General features: G+C 43.5%; 1 protein-coding gene and 1 pseudogene across 3 annotated transcripts in view; one reads left to right on the top strand and one right to left on the bottom strand.

The window, feature by feature from the left end:
* Positions 1-14,972, top strand: part of STX8 (syntaxin 8) — a 467,623-nt gene that overhangs the window by 433,335 nt on the left and 19,316 nt on the right. The window lies entirely within an intron of this gene.
* LOC109729472 (cytochrome c, somatic pseudogene) lies at positions 272-11,604 on the bottom strand (annotated as a pseudogene).

The following is a 14,972-nucleotide window of genomic DNA, read 5'->3' as shown; positions in this document are numbered from 1 at the left end:
GCTAATGAACACAAGTTAAAACACCAGTGAGTCTTGCTTGGTTCCAAGACAGTGAAGGGATTTCTCTAGTATTTAAATATATTCCCATAGCCAGTTATATAAATCTAAATATAAAACCAATCTACAACAGGTTTTGAGATGGCAGTTTACCATCTTTGTTGAACATTACTAATTAATTCGATCATATCTTTAGAAGGGGAAAACAGTGATAGCATTTACTGAATTGGAATTACTATCAAAATTCAAAAAAACCGAATTAACCACAAGCCAGTCTTAGTTGAATCAGGACTACTGTGCAACAAAAATATTCAGTTACTCTTTCATGATCTGAATTCTGGTGTATGAGACCAATTAAATTATGGGACACACAAAAAAAGTCATGAAATATTTCTGTTTTGTAATAAATAAGGCAGTGGCCAATTACTCATGAGTAGCTTTTTTTGAGATAAGCTATCGAGTCTGCCCTTTCTCCCTTCTTAATACCAGTGAAGATCATTTTTGTTTCAGGGATGTTGTACTACCTCTTGGGATTCTCCAAATGCCCCATCAGTGTATCCTCTCCCCAGGTGATGCCATTGTTCTTATGGGTGTCTGTGTAAGAGAATCCAGTGGCCTGATCTGTCTTCTGCCCAAAGACAGCATGGAGATTGGGCCCCGTCTTGTGCTTGCCCCTCTTTTCCACAGAGTGGCACTGGGCACACTTCTGAACAAAAATCTTCTTGCCTTTCTCAACATCACTCACATTTAATTCTCTTTGGTTGCTGATGGTACAAAGGTTCCTAGTCAGAAGCCGGACGTCCTGCTCTCTTCCAAACGGGAACTCTTAATAGTGTCATCAGGTATCATCATTGATATAATGATGATTATCATCATTAATAAGTGATGACACTTAATAGTGTCATCAGTGTCATCTGCAGGTATATACTGGATGTATTGGAGGTGACTGAATTATTTAGCCATAATATAGAGAACTATGTATGAACTGGACTGAGAAAAATGCCCATCAACCAGAGATCTGGGACTTGTAGCACAGAGGCCCCATGACTTTCCCTCTGTATACAGTAGCAAGATGTGCTTTGACATTTTACTCCTTTTGGGAAGAAAGTAAATGCCATTTTGCTTGCACTTGGGAGAGCTGTATTGTGATTGTACTGTTAGATTATTGGAATTTTTTATACGCGAGTGTATGTTTGTGTGCACGTGCACACGTGTGCTTGCCGGGCAGCCAAGAGGAGACTACAGTGGACATGAGTTCTCTTCTCCCTTTTGTACCCAGCACCTGCTTGTTCTGTATGGTTCAGATACAGGTGACACTCACTCCCCTCACCTGCCCTCAATTCCCATGCCAGGCAACCATGGTGAGCATCTAACACAGAGCCTGGCCTGATGAAGAGTCAAGATAAACATCTAGGCTAGTTTAAAAAGACAAATAGTAGTGCAGGAAGCAGAAAACAAGAATTACCTGCTACAACTTCCTGCCCTCGCATCCCACTCTTTGGAGGAAAGTACTTTCATCTCTTTCATGTGTCTCTTCTGGGTTTTGCTTTCTTTTTTTTTTTTTTTCTTCCAAGTTTACACATTATTTATATTACTAATTTTCAAGTTTTTACATTACTTTTTTTTTTTTTTTTACATTTTTACTGATTCTACACAAAAGTACGCACTGCACTTGCTGCATCTCCATTCTGTCTGTTTACACCTGGGTTTGGCTTTCTTATTTCTGAATAATATGCTTGTACTGATGTGACTTGATTTGCTAGTGATTTTAGATATTGTCCCTTAACTTCCTACTGTGGAAGGTGCTTAGTTCTTCCCCTGCCCACCCACACACGTGCACTCACACTTCTCCCTCTGTGCTGCCAATGGAGTTAAGCCACAACTATTAGTTAAATCATTACCCAGCATTTGCATTTTGCCCATGTCAACATCATTCACTGAGCAATGTAGCTTACTGTAATTAGAATTCCTTTCTTATTCAACATTTTATTTTTTCAGGACTTATTCTCATTTTTCTCTTTGTTGGTCATAATTCTTGCCCTGAGTTACTGCCATGCTAAGAAATTCCTGTGGATATGATCAAACACACATCAAATGATCTGTCTTTCTCATATTTTCCTTGGGGTCACCCCTCCTCTGGGGCCTCCAGCCTTCTAATCCAATCTGGTAATTCTCCAGGCCAGTTGTACCTCTACTATCCTAAAGACTTCCCATCACCTCCTTCTTCCGTTGGAGCCCTTCTTTCCTGGAACTGGTTTTCTTTCTTGGTTTACCTCCTTGTTGCAATGGAGCACATCCTCCCCTACCTTTCTGAGAAAAAGTAGCTGGGAATTAAGTTTCTTGAGATCCTACATGTCTGAAAATATCTTTATTCTCCTCCTTGCAGTTGATTGATTGCATATAGAATTTTAGATTGGAAACAGTTTGCACTCAGGATTTCGAAGGCCTGTTTCCTTGGCTTTTAGCTTTCAGTGTTGATACTGAGAAGTTCAGTGCCATTCTGATTCCTGAACCTTGTTTTATGTCCTGTTTTGCTTTAAAGAGCTTCTCTTCAGCCCTAGTATTCTACGTTTCACACATAAAGCCTTAGAATAAATTCCCCCCTCATCCCATTACTGTGTTGAACACTTTGTGGACCCTTCAGTCTGGAAATTCATGTCCTTCAGTTCTGAAAATGTTTTCTTATAGCTTTGATAATTATCTCCTCTGTTTTCTCTTTTCTCTGCTGCACCTGTTAGTTGAGTATTGACCTTCCTGGTTTATTTAATCTTCTAATTTCCTTATTATTTTCTCTCCTGTTTTTCATGTCTTTTTCATTTTGTTCATCTCTGGGACATTTCTTCAACTGTATCTTAAAATCCTTCTGTTGAATTTCTTTATTGCTATCGTCTTATTTTTTCACTTCCAAGTTTTCTTTACTGATTTTTAAATGTTATTCTGTTCTAGTTTCACAGATAGAGCATATATTTTATCTCTCTGAAAACATTAGTTATTGTCTCTTTGAAGTTTTCTTCTGTTCTTTACATTGTATCTTTTCACTGAATTTCTTTTTCTATATATTTTTTTGAGGGGGAGGGAGGGCATGTTTTTTGCTTTTTATTTTTGCTTTTGTTTTTCCTCCTTTTGTCAACTGTCTAGAGATGTTTGGGTACCTGTTAATGTTGGCGAATAAAGCACTAGCAAGACATGATAAAAGTTCCGTGGACATGGGTGGGCTCAGTTGAGGTGTAGATTTCACAGAAGTATTATCAGATGGGAAAGGACCTAGTCATTTTATTGGGGATCCCAAATATTAGTATCTGTAGGTCTTTTCTCTTTGATTAGTCCATTTCTGCTGAGGGAGCTCTGTGGTCTCCCCCTGACGAATGGGAGCTTAGCTGCTAGTGTCTGGGAGCCTGACAGGTGGAAGGGGCCGTGAGCTCACCATTCCATATGAAAACATTTATTTAATCTCCCCTCCTTTAACCTCTTGTTTTACCCTTTCCTTCTCTGCCTATTCCCTCCATGTTTCAAGCCCCTCTGGTCCAGTTTCTCCCACGAACCTCTCTCCCAAGAGGATAGGGCAGAGATGGTTTTTGCCTGGCGTGGGCTGGCAGAGAGGGTCTGGAGCAGAGCTGGTCCTCATACAGTCTCTGACTTGTCCCCCACTGGGAGCCCTGACTTCCAAAGCCCTGGAGCCTCCCATCCCAGTGTTTCTGGGGTCTGGTGTACCAGGCAGCTTCCTGCTGGGAATTCCCAGCCCCACCCCCAGTCAGTTGTTTAGATTCCTTCATCTTCTACTCTAAGTCACTTCTCACTTGTCCATTTACTTTCCATCTTCCAACATTTTATTGCTATATCTGCTTGGATGCCACTTTATTATTCTTTTGGTTTATGGGTTTATACCATTTCCCTGCCTTTAGGTAGAGTCTGGGGAAGGGGCAGAGACAACTGTGAGCATTCAGTTTGCCAAATGAAATCAGCAAATGAAATATATCATCCTTCCCGGCCTCCGTACAGAACCATGAGATAGCTAGCGTTATTCCTCTGTCGCACACAAGGGATGAGGACCCTCAGAGGTGAAGGTCATTTCTCAAGGTCGCGCAGTGACCAGCGGCAGAACCGAAGTTTGAACCCAGGTGCTCTCTGAAGCACACACTCTTTCCACCACATCACACTTTTCCTGATTCCGGGATTGCTCGGGGATTCTTTCTACCACACTGAACAATGTTAATCAGGAATACATACCACACACAATCCCCAGGGGCCACGTAGTTCAGCTAACAGAGCTTTTTTTCTTCTCTTTGTTCCCTGAAGCAATTATTTTTTTTTATTTCATTTAAAGACTCGGCCTCTGCAGCTGCCGTGGACAGCTTAGAGTTGTCTGAAGGTTGAAGACGAGAACCAAAGCCATGAGCTTACAGGCTATCAAACTTGAAAGATGTATTGAGGTGAAATACTGCTGCAAAGCCTCCTCTACCAAACCTTTTTTAAGTGCTTTTTCTTTCCAAAATGAAAAAGAACCGCTTGTACTGTACATGCATAAAATCGTCAGCCCTGGCAGTGTTCAAGACAATATGTTTTTGTAACTGCCCACCCCAACGGAGCAGACAGTATAGTCTCCCAAAGCCAAAATAATTATGTATTGTGCTCTGATATTTAGAAGTCAGAGATCAGTGTATGTGTGTGGGCTGAAACACGTGCCTTTCCTTCTCTCTTTTGGAGAAGCAGCCTGTGCTAACAGTTAAATAACTTTGTTTTCATACTGAATATTTAAGTTGCAAATTTGAGCCATGTGGGCAGGGGATTGAAATCAAGACAGCTGAACTGCCGAGGTGCTTTTGGAGTTCAACCATTTGGATGAAGCATAGACTGACTTCACGGGGACGCATTCAAGTGGAGTTTTTGTCCCACTTAGGATCTCGCCCTATTTTTCTTTCTTTTTTGCCTCACCAAGTCTGCTGTTTCCTTTGGTGTTTCCAAAGAGATCTGTATAGTTATTGGCAAGTGTGAAATACAGTAATATGGGGATTCCAGAAGAAGTTCATTACCACTTTTCAGAAATATCGAGTAAATTAGTCACTTCTGAAGGGAAAATACGAAGGTATTGTTTGTCTCTAAAGTATTTGTTTTTCTAAGCACAAGTGCCTTAGCAACTGCATGTGAAGACAGGTTTATTTCAGCAGAATTTGTAGTAAACAATGTGTTCGTTTATGACCAGGGACTGGTACATGTAACAGTTTCATTTGCAATTCTCAGGCATGATATAACCAGACCATAACCATTCCAAAAGACGTCTTGCCATTTTGTATTTATTTAATTAAGGTGATCACTGTTTCAGGCTCACATTGATAGGCATCCTGGATCTGCCCTATATAGGAACAGATGGGCACCTTGTTGTCCATATGCTTTGGGCCTAACCCTGGCTTCAGGAAACAGTCCTTAGAGAAAGGCCCATCTAGGTCAGATCAGGAAATGCTGCATTTAAGACAGAAACCAGTCTGGGGCCTCCGGCAGGCAGAAATGTCCCAGATGCCCCCTCTACCTTGCTTTTCTTAATCACTACTTCAGACCTCTATGTTGATTTCTCCTGATTCTGATTGTTTTATATCCAACACATGCAGAATAGAGTCTGGTGGCTCATCAGCACCAAGGACAATGTTTCTGTCAAACAGATATTGCCAAAGGTGTTTGTTAAAAATGCTGATTCCTGAGGTTGACTCCAGGTTTACCGAACCTGTGCCTCTTGTCCTTGGGCCTGAGAATCTATTTTTCTCTCCTAGCACCACTCTCAACTTGTGATTCTTAGGCAGATCATACTGTCCATATTTTCCAAATTTCCCTGATAAGAATTACATGATGCTCTTGCTGACAACACAAATTCCTGGGCCCCATCCTGGAACCACTGAATCAGAGTCTCCAGAGGGGTGGGGCCTGGGAAGCTGGGAGAACGGAACCTAGTATTCCAAGAAAACCTGATGTCCCAAGGCCAAGGTCGCCTGCTGGAAGCCATCAGAGGAAATAAACTAAGCCCCACCTGTGACCTTGAAAGACTTAGCAACTGTTAATTAAAACCTAAAACTAGGGGAGAGACGGAAAAGGACCTAGGGTCTTCGGGCCCCAAGCAAGTCCAATCAGAAACTTTTTTAGGTTAATTTCATCCATTTACGTGTTACATTTCCGAGAACTTTTGAACTTTTCTAATTCTGCTCAGTTGATGTCTGGATATAAAGTCAATCCTTATTATTCTGCTAATTAAAAAGATCTAGGGGGAACTTTTATTTGCTTTTCACTGATTATTTTTAAAAGTATGTTTCATTTGCCTTGGTTTTCCAAAGCAAGAGTAGCTTTATATGCTTTTTAAAAAAATTTTAAACAGCTGTCATTTTTTGCATCTTCCGAAGTTTTCTACTTCATCCATATGTAAACCGTGAGCTGCTGAGGTCCAGAAAAACATGTATTGTTTACCTCTGTATCACTGTATCCTCAGGGGGCTGATCAGTGCCTAGCATGTTAAATGAATGCTGCATGAATCGAGAGGAAAATATTTATTTTCTCTACTAGGTTTATTTTCTTTAGCTAAGACTATCAGAGTTAAACTTAACCCTTTTCCTTTGTTTGTTTGGGTGAGCCTTCTCACATGCGGTTGATTATTGGTTTATTAATCTGAAGATTTATGCAAAGCGAACTGCTGATTTTTTTTAAAAAAATGTATTATAAAACTGAGAGACAAACCATACAATTGTGCATACCTGAAAAGAGCTGTCCAGATCCCCTATATCCTGCTGAGGAAATTTCATTGCATAAATGGGTTACTATTAGTTGATGGAAAAATTAAGTTACTGGAATCTCTAGTTCACTGATCGTGCCAGTTAACTGAGGTATTAGTGTCCTGCTTAAACTCTCAGAGCTATTAAATTAAATAGTCATGACATGAAACCCCAGAAAAGTCTTATTGTTGTCTAGAAAGATTGTGTACAGGTGTTGCTAGCCTGCTTTAGAATAAAAAAGGCTTCAGTATTCTCAAAAATCATTTCCTCTCCTGAGGAAATGCACCCTAATAAAATAGACTTTTCCAGTACTGTAATTGCTGGCTTTCAGCTTCAAAAGAAAACCCTTAAATATTATTCAGGTTACAGTTTCCATCAGACTTTTCTGAATAGGCTGTAATAGTTTTGTGTTTGATTAATAAAATAATTCCAGAAAATAAGAAGAGAACTATATAATCCATAGAGACTGGAGTTGTTAGAAACATTTAGTTGTTTTAAAAATTGCTTTTAATTTAAAAAGATGCATACAGTTTAAGCTTATTAAATGAATAGTGTCATTCTCTTTGTTGTAAGAGCACCACATTCCACGTTGTCGTGGTGCCTTTCTTGAGCTGCTGCTTTAATGTCAGTGACATGAAAACTCTGATAATTCTATTTCAAACATTGAAGATTGAATATTTATAGATATGGAAAAAATCTCTTAATTTAAAAAGACAATTTCTAATTATTCCCATCTTTTCATCAGAGTAAAGATATTATTTGATGGCAAGACGTTCTCTTAGACACTCATCACTTGGGGTCACTCTAGTTTTGGTGTCAGCACTTGCAAGTGCTCCATTTTTCCTGTCAAGGATACCTGTCAGGTGTCCTGGGCTCTTTTACTCCCCGGAACCCCCTACAGGTTCTAGAGCAGGCGTCCTCAAACTACAGCCGGCGGGCCACATGGCATTTATCTGGCCCATTGGGTGCTTTTGCCGCCGCTGCCGGTCCTGCTTAGCAGCCAACTCATCCCGGGCCCACAGTGCGCACTCTCCAACGGTCTGAGGGACAGTGAACTGGCCCCCTGTTTCAAAAGTTTGAGGACCCCTGTTCTAGAGCAAGTACATAAATTCTGGCTTCGTGACTTGCCACCCAGCCTGTGCTGGTGTCTTTAGATAGCCATTTGCTAGAGGACACATAAGTACAGTTCCCCAGTTTTGGTAAGGAAAAAAAAAATGATTTCATCTCCATAAAGCTACTCTCTTCATTTCATATATTCAAATTTGCAAGCTTAGCTGTAGCTTCGATGTTTCCTTTCAGAATTTTCCTTTAAGCTGGGTCCACTGCCACCAGGTGAGCAAGACCATCTCGATTCTGTCCTTCTTGGCCATAAAGGTTGGCCAGAGGAGTATCTGATAGAGAAAATGGCTGGCTTTCCTTTGGCTGACCTTTATCTTTACACTGTGATAAATTGCTAAGCCTAAGTTATAAGATCGTGTGTGTAGCTTTAAGTGAAGAAAACAGATACCTGGAGGCACCAGTGTTTCATTAATAACAAGGATGGTGGTTTCCAACTGCATGCCTTTCTGCTGAAGCTATTTTACACCAGATTTTGAAACAATGTAATGTTTGAGGGAATAGATAATGAATGAAGGAATGCACTCTAAGATGTCAAAAAGGAGGGATTATAGTAAGAAAACATCAGTATCAGCCAAAAAACATCAAATGCACAGAAACATAAAATGTATGTCTGGGAGTCTTGGGTAAAGAGAAGAAAATGGAGGTGTGACACTGGCCTGGCCTCCAACCAGAGAGTGGGGAGAAGGACCCCAAGGAGGGCCTTGCGGGGGAGGCCTCTACTGCCGTTGATGCTACACCCATACCTGAGCCATTTTTTTTTCTTTTTTTTTTTAAGACAGTGTCTTTTTCTGTGCCTAGGCTAGAGTGCAGTAGCATCATCATAGCTTACTGCAACCTCAAACTCCTGGGCCCAAGCGATCCTCCTATAGCTGGGAGTACAGTGGCACACCACCGCCACCTGGCTAATTTTTGTAGAGGTGGGGTCTCGCTCTTGCTCAAGCTAGTTGCAAACTCCTATAGCGATCCTCCTATAGCTGGGAGTACAGTGGCACACCACCGCCACCTGGCTATTTTTTGTAGAGGTGGGGTCTCGCTCTTGCTCAGGCTGGTTGCAAACTCCTGGCATCAAGTGATCCTCCTCCCTTTGGGCTCCCAAAGTGCTAGGATTATAGGCATGAGCCACTGTGCCCCGCCCCTGAGCCCATTGAATACTTTTATAATGATTCCAAGGGACTGTATCTGCTTCACATTTAGAATACTCAAAGTAGACGTGGGTCTACATTCAACCCCCCACCAAAATAAGAAAATTTCCCCCAATGGCTTGCTACCCAAAAGACAAGTTCTCTATAATCCAAGTGGAAGAAAAGCAAATATTGTCCTGTCAAAGCTTGCTTGCAGTAATACCAAGATGTCCCAAACTGGGCTTGTGATCATCTCCAGCCTTGCTTTTCTTTCTCCGCTTTCTATTTTGAAGAGCAAGACCACCAACCACTCCGTTTCTCAAGCCAAATACCCGGGAATCATCCCTGATTCTGCTCAGCCCCCACATCCCGTCTGATGCCAATTCTCCTTGATTCTACCTCCTTGGTTGGTGTCTATGGAATCCATACCATTCCTTCCTTCCCACTGCCTCACCTTTACTTCGGCCCTCTGTGGTCATCTGGACCACTCCTGTTGTTCCCTAACTCATTTTCCTGTCTCTGCAGCTGCTCCTTCCAGTCCGTTCTCTGCCTGGAAGCTGGGGGCGGGGGGACGAGGGGGGGCTTTGGAAAGCGCAGATTTGCTTTTGGCAGCTCTCCCCCTCCTCCGTCACTTCTCCCCGCTAACCCCTTTCAGAGACTCCCCACTGCCCAAATCGCTTGTGACCACACCTGGAGGCCCCCCCCCATCTACTCTCCTCCCCATATGTAGCCCACCACGTGGACGCACAGCTCTGCACCCAGCGTCAGTGCAGTTGTTACTGTGCCATGCCTTGATGTGCCCCCTCCTCCATTTCCTTAGAGTAGATCCTGCTTTCCTAACCTCCCTGAGCTTAGCTTCTGCTCTGCAAAATGGGAATAGTCTTAGTTGCCTCACAATAATTTGGCAAGTTCCTGAAAGATCCTGTTGCTATTTTTATTATAATTGAATTAAATATTCGTATCAACGTAGAGAGAACTGACAGGCACCCAGTACTGTCTTCCCATCCAGACACGTGGCATGTCTCTTTTCATTCGTATCTTCCTTTCTGTCCCTCAGTAAAGTTGAAGAATTTTCAAAAAGCGCTTCTTTCCATTTTTATTAATTCCTTTGTTCTCTGTTCATTAGTTATTAGTAAACTTTTTTCATTGTATTTTCTAATTGATTAAGACTGGTTTATAAGAAAAGGGTTGGAATTTATCTGTGTATTTTTAACTATCCCCTTTAGGTTAGTTCAAATAGGTTTTATGTTGAAATAGGTTTTATTTCCAGGTTAGGCATTCACATTATCTGCAGATAATAATTTTGTCTCCTCCAGTTCTCAAAGGGAAAGCCAGGAGTAGATGTGGTCAAGCTTTTGAGTTCACGGTGAAGAAGAGGGTTGACTTGAGCAGCAAAAGGGAGGCCCGTTGACACTGGGGACATTCTGTGGTAGGGCAGACAGTGAGAAGTCGTATCATCTAGTCTAGAACTGGGCACCTGGCTGTGGAAGCAGAGAAGATGGTTTGGAAGTTGTGTTATTGGTATTCTCAGGCCTTTTTATACTTATGTGCTATCTTAACTTTATTGTAAATTCTTTATAACTGTGACCATAAAGTTGGAGTTAGTCAAGCCTGGGTTCAAATCCCATTTGCAACACTGAAGAGCTTTGAAATCTTATAAATTGCTTATGCTTCTGAGCTTGAGGTTGACTAGTTACAATAACAGTAATGATGATGATAGTGATAGTAACAGAAATACCAGTGTACGGTGTTACGATGGGGATCAGAGAGGATATATGTAAGGTCAAGAGCACGGTGCTTGGTGCACAGCAGACCCTCAGCAAACGCTTGCAGTGGTTGATGCTGTTCTGTCCTCATCAGATGGTGGCAGGGCCAGAGCCTTCCCTTTTAGCCCCCTTCAGCAACCCTTGGCCCTAGTCACGGAAGTCCCCACAGTCAGAGTGCCCTCCCTCCACCTGCCCTCCTCTCTCCCCTGCTGCTCTGCACCTCCCATGAGCTTTCCTCGCTCAGCTCTTCTTTGGCCCCTCAACTTGGCACCATAACCACCATCCCAAGGCCTCTCTTCTGAGCGCCATCACACTGCACATCCGACTACTTTTGGATCTCTCAACCGAAATCCCTCTGCAGCATCTCCAGAACCACCCCCTCCACCCCTGCTTTTCTCTGCTTCAGTAAATGGCACACCAGTGACCCATTTGGAAATCCTGTTTCCTCTCTTCCTTTTACTAGGGCGCCCCTTTCTTTTCCAACAGGAAGCCCTGGAATTCTAAAATATGTTCCAAATCCCTCCACCTCCATTGCTACCACTCAATCCTTGCCATCCCCATACCTGGGTGCTGGGATAGTTCTCTCAAATAGTTCTCCGAGATAATTCTCTCACATATGTCTGTTGCCTTGACTTGTACATGGACACTATACCCTGCAGTCCAGTCCCCACACAGTGGCATAGATGACTGTAGAACATAAATGAGATCTTGTTACTTTTACTTAGAATAAAATCCAACCCCTTACCATGGCTTCCAAGGCCCCACAGGACTTAGCTTTCTTCAAATTCCATCAGTCCCCAGGTTCTCTGTGTACCACTCACTCTGGCTGGCATGCTCTTTGCAGAGCTTCATGTTCGGGTCCCCATGGATCACCTCCTCAGGAGGCTATAGCTGACCACCTCATTAAAGTAGCACTTACCATCATACCTTGTGTGTTTCCCTCTTAGCACGTATCTGTGATTTGCAATTATTTCATCGTGTGGTTGTTTGAATGCCTGTCTCCTCCATTAGCCTATAAGTTCCCTGGGGAACTTCTCATGTCTATGTCCATCTTGACCATCATTATATTCCCAGCTCCTACCATGGTACCGGGAACGGAGTGGGTTAGCAGCACACGGAGGCTGGGGGGCTTCTCTACTCAGCCCAGATCCCATCACGAGCCATTTAAACCCTGCCCTTGCTAACCATCACCCACTGTCTTTCCAGCTCTTCCTCCTCTTATACCTCCACCTATACCCTGTGTTCCAGAGTGCTTCAGGCCTTCTCATTTGAGAAATAGCAGTAGGGACATTCTCCAGAGTGACACGAAGTTAACTAGAAAGGAGTGTGCTCTTTACTCACCTTAAGTCATGAAGATTTTCATCCCGCTTAAACCTACCAATACTATAGAATCTAGATTTGACATGAGCATGGATGTTAAAAGGTGACTGTGGCCAGGCATGGTGGTGCACGCCCATAGTCCCAGCTACTCTAGCGGCTGAGGCTGGAGGATGGCTTGAAGCCAGGAGATCGAGGCTGCATTGTGCTATGATTGCACCTGTTAACAGCCACCACACTTCAGCCTGGACAACATAGGGAGACCCCATCTCTCGAAAAAGAAAAAGGCGACTCTGACTAAAACTAATCTTGTTCATGTCTTAACTATTTCATGAATGGCCTAAAAGCACTAATTTCAGAAGCGATGGAACGCCTTCTGATCATCTTGCTGATGACCCCAAATTTTGCAACTAGAAATTTATTCCTTTAGTCAAAATTTGCCCTTTGTTTAAAGCGCATATATCTATAGCATGAGATATGTATTAGTTTAACTTTTGTTCTTTGGGAGATCTTTTGGTTAGGAGGGGCAGGACTGGAATCATTCACATTTCCATAGAAAACATAGGTTTATCCTAAGGCCACGTGTTCCCATTGTTAGGAACCCCAGCAGACTTGGTAAACCAGCAGCGCTTCTTATTTCCTAGTTCAACTCCAAAGGAAAGAACCTGTTTACCCAGGTTAGCTTCGTTTGCTGGACTGAAACGGGTCAGAGGCTGCCGGCCAGCCTGTGGATCGGCTGACCTCACTTCGTACGCCCAAGTCTCTGCGGCACATTGGGTGGCATCTTGGGGTAGACAGCAACCACAGCTGCCTTGGCTCAGCCATCAACCAGAGCTTTGCCAAAACAGATCCCGTGTGAACGGGCTGTAGGCACGCCATGACTGGCAGAGCCTTGAGACTAAGAAAAGCGCATGTGTATTGAGGACTTGCTGTGCCACAGACGCTATTCCCAGTATGTTACATATGCTGCTGTTATCCCTGTGTGGTAGGTGAGGGCCAGATGGGTTAAATAGCTTGCTCGATGATCACACAGATGGGGAGCAGCATAGCCGGGATTTGAACCCAGGCAGTCTGCTCTAACACCATGGGCTTAATAATTTCTTTTGTGTTTGAGTAAAGAGGAGATGATAGTGAATTGGTCAGGGTGAGAGAAGTGGAACTGCATGCACCAGGGAGAGGGCACTAAAGGAAGCGTCAGGGGACAGTGAAGGTCTCCCTGCACCAGTTGGACCAGCCCTCTCTTTGGAGGGGACGGGGAAGCTGTGTGGGCAACAGAGTTCTGCCTCGGAGGTAATAGCTAAGAGAGAGAAGTTCTCGTGGATTCTCAGAGTGAGAGTGGAAATGTACTGAGGAAGGGACGCAAGAGGTCTGGGCAGACCACTCAGCCTGATATGCGGGAGCTAAAGAGGACGGTCGTGTCATCAGAAGCAAAAGAAGTGGAAACTGTAAACAGATCGTTAACTTGAAGAGTCAAGTAATGATTATTTTGGTGGTTTCTATGACTTAGGGACCTTATAAAGAAATTGTATTTTGAAGATTTTGTTTAAACAGATGTGACTATCACTCATAGGTTTGTTTTTGTAGACTTTTACTAGTAGAATTGACGAACAAAGTGAAGCTGGCACCAAACCCCTTCGAGAACATGGGGAAGTTAGCACCGCTGGCTAACCTCCACCCATGCCAGCAGGCAGGTGGCGGATCTGAACAGGAAGGCATTAGCTGTCCTATCACAAGACCAAGTGAGGTTAAAATGGAAAATGGTAGAGGGTAAAGCTAGATTAGTTGGCAAATTTGATAATTTTAATAAGATAATTTACTTTCTTGTCTGACTTTATGGTAGAAAAGTATCATGACCAAGTACTGGTTATGGTCATTTTCTCAGAACCAACATGAGACTGCAATGGTCATGATACAGATTGTGGTTCAGTTCCTCTCATCTCATATTCAATGCCATTCCACAAGAATGGAAAAGAAGCAGCCCTTCAAATCCAGGAAACTGTCAGAAGGGACCACTTAGAGCAGATTGCAGAGCATGTTAGACTATACACTAACAGAGCCACTAGATTGAGGTCTAGCCACATAAACACACGCTCGTTCCGTGGCAAGGCTGAGCAGCTTGGATTTCCAGTGCTCGACGTAGGAATGGGTGGGAAATCGCCAAAGCTGAAAGGCCTCAAGCCAATTATGCAATTAGCCAATAGCCTGCGCTGGCCTACGCACTCATCCAGATAAATTTTGAAATCATCGGTGAGCTCCTGAGCCAGATCCTTTCTTTGTGAGGAGGAAGTCGGACTCTATAAACCTGCCTAGCGCGCCATGTGGTAAGGATGTGGGGCAAGTTCCACTTCCCACCCCCCACAGGAGCAGAACCGTTGTGCAGAGAGCCCTCTGGCTGTGTGTGGCCTGGTGTGGTCCTGGCTAGCTGCAGGGGGAAGGGTCCCTGCTCAGGGTGGCCACTGGCCCTCTACCAAGCCCCAGCCCAGCGGCAAGGGTACCCTAATCACACTGCCTGCCAGCCCCTGCGCCAGGGCCCCACTACAGGGCTCACCCCCACCTTATTTAAACCTACAGAGGGGATGCTAATTAGCAAAGACTGGAGCTCTGGGAAAGGAGGAGGGGGGCTTTGGGCCCAAGAAGATGACCTTTTGGACCCAGAAAGGAGAACTGGGCTCCAATTGCTTTTATTCAAGGCACTCAGAGTGCTTCCCACGTATCTCATTTATCCTCATGACACCCCTGAGAGGTAAGTTTGTTTGAGATTTATACAAAGTTATGATTATGCCTATAGATTCAAGTTCCTGCCTCTGTGTCATTCTAAACCTTGAGTCTCATCCCCATCTCACTTTTCCTAACATAGCTAAACCCTTCGGGGAATGAAATGTCTCAGGCTTTAGCCTAGCCAA

Source organism: Microcebus murinus, chromosome 18, assembly GCF_040939455.1.
Source record: "Microcebus murinus isolate Inina chromosome 18, M.murinus_Inina_mat1.0, whole genome shotgun sequence".
NCBI classification, from domain to species: domain Eukaryota; kingdom Metazoa; phylum Chordata; class Mammalia; order Primates; family Cheirogaleidae; genus Microcebus; species Microcebus murinus.
The sequence above is the reverse complement of the archived record's forward strand: the minus strand, read 5'-3'. Positions and strand labels throughout refer to the sequence as shown.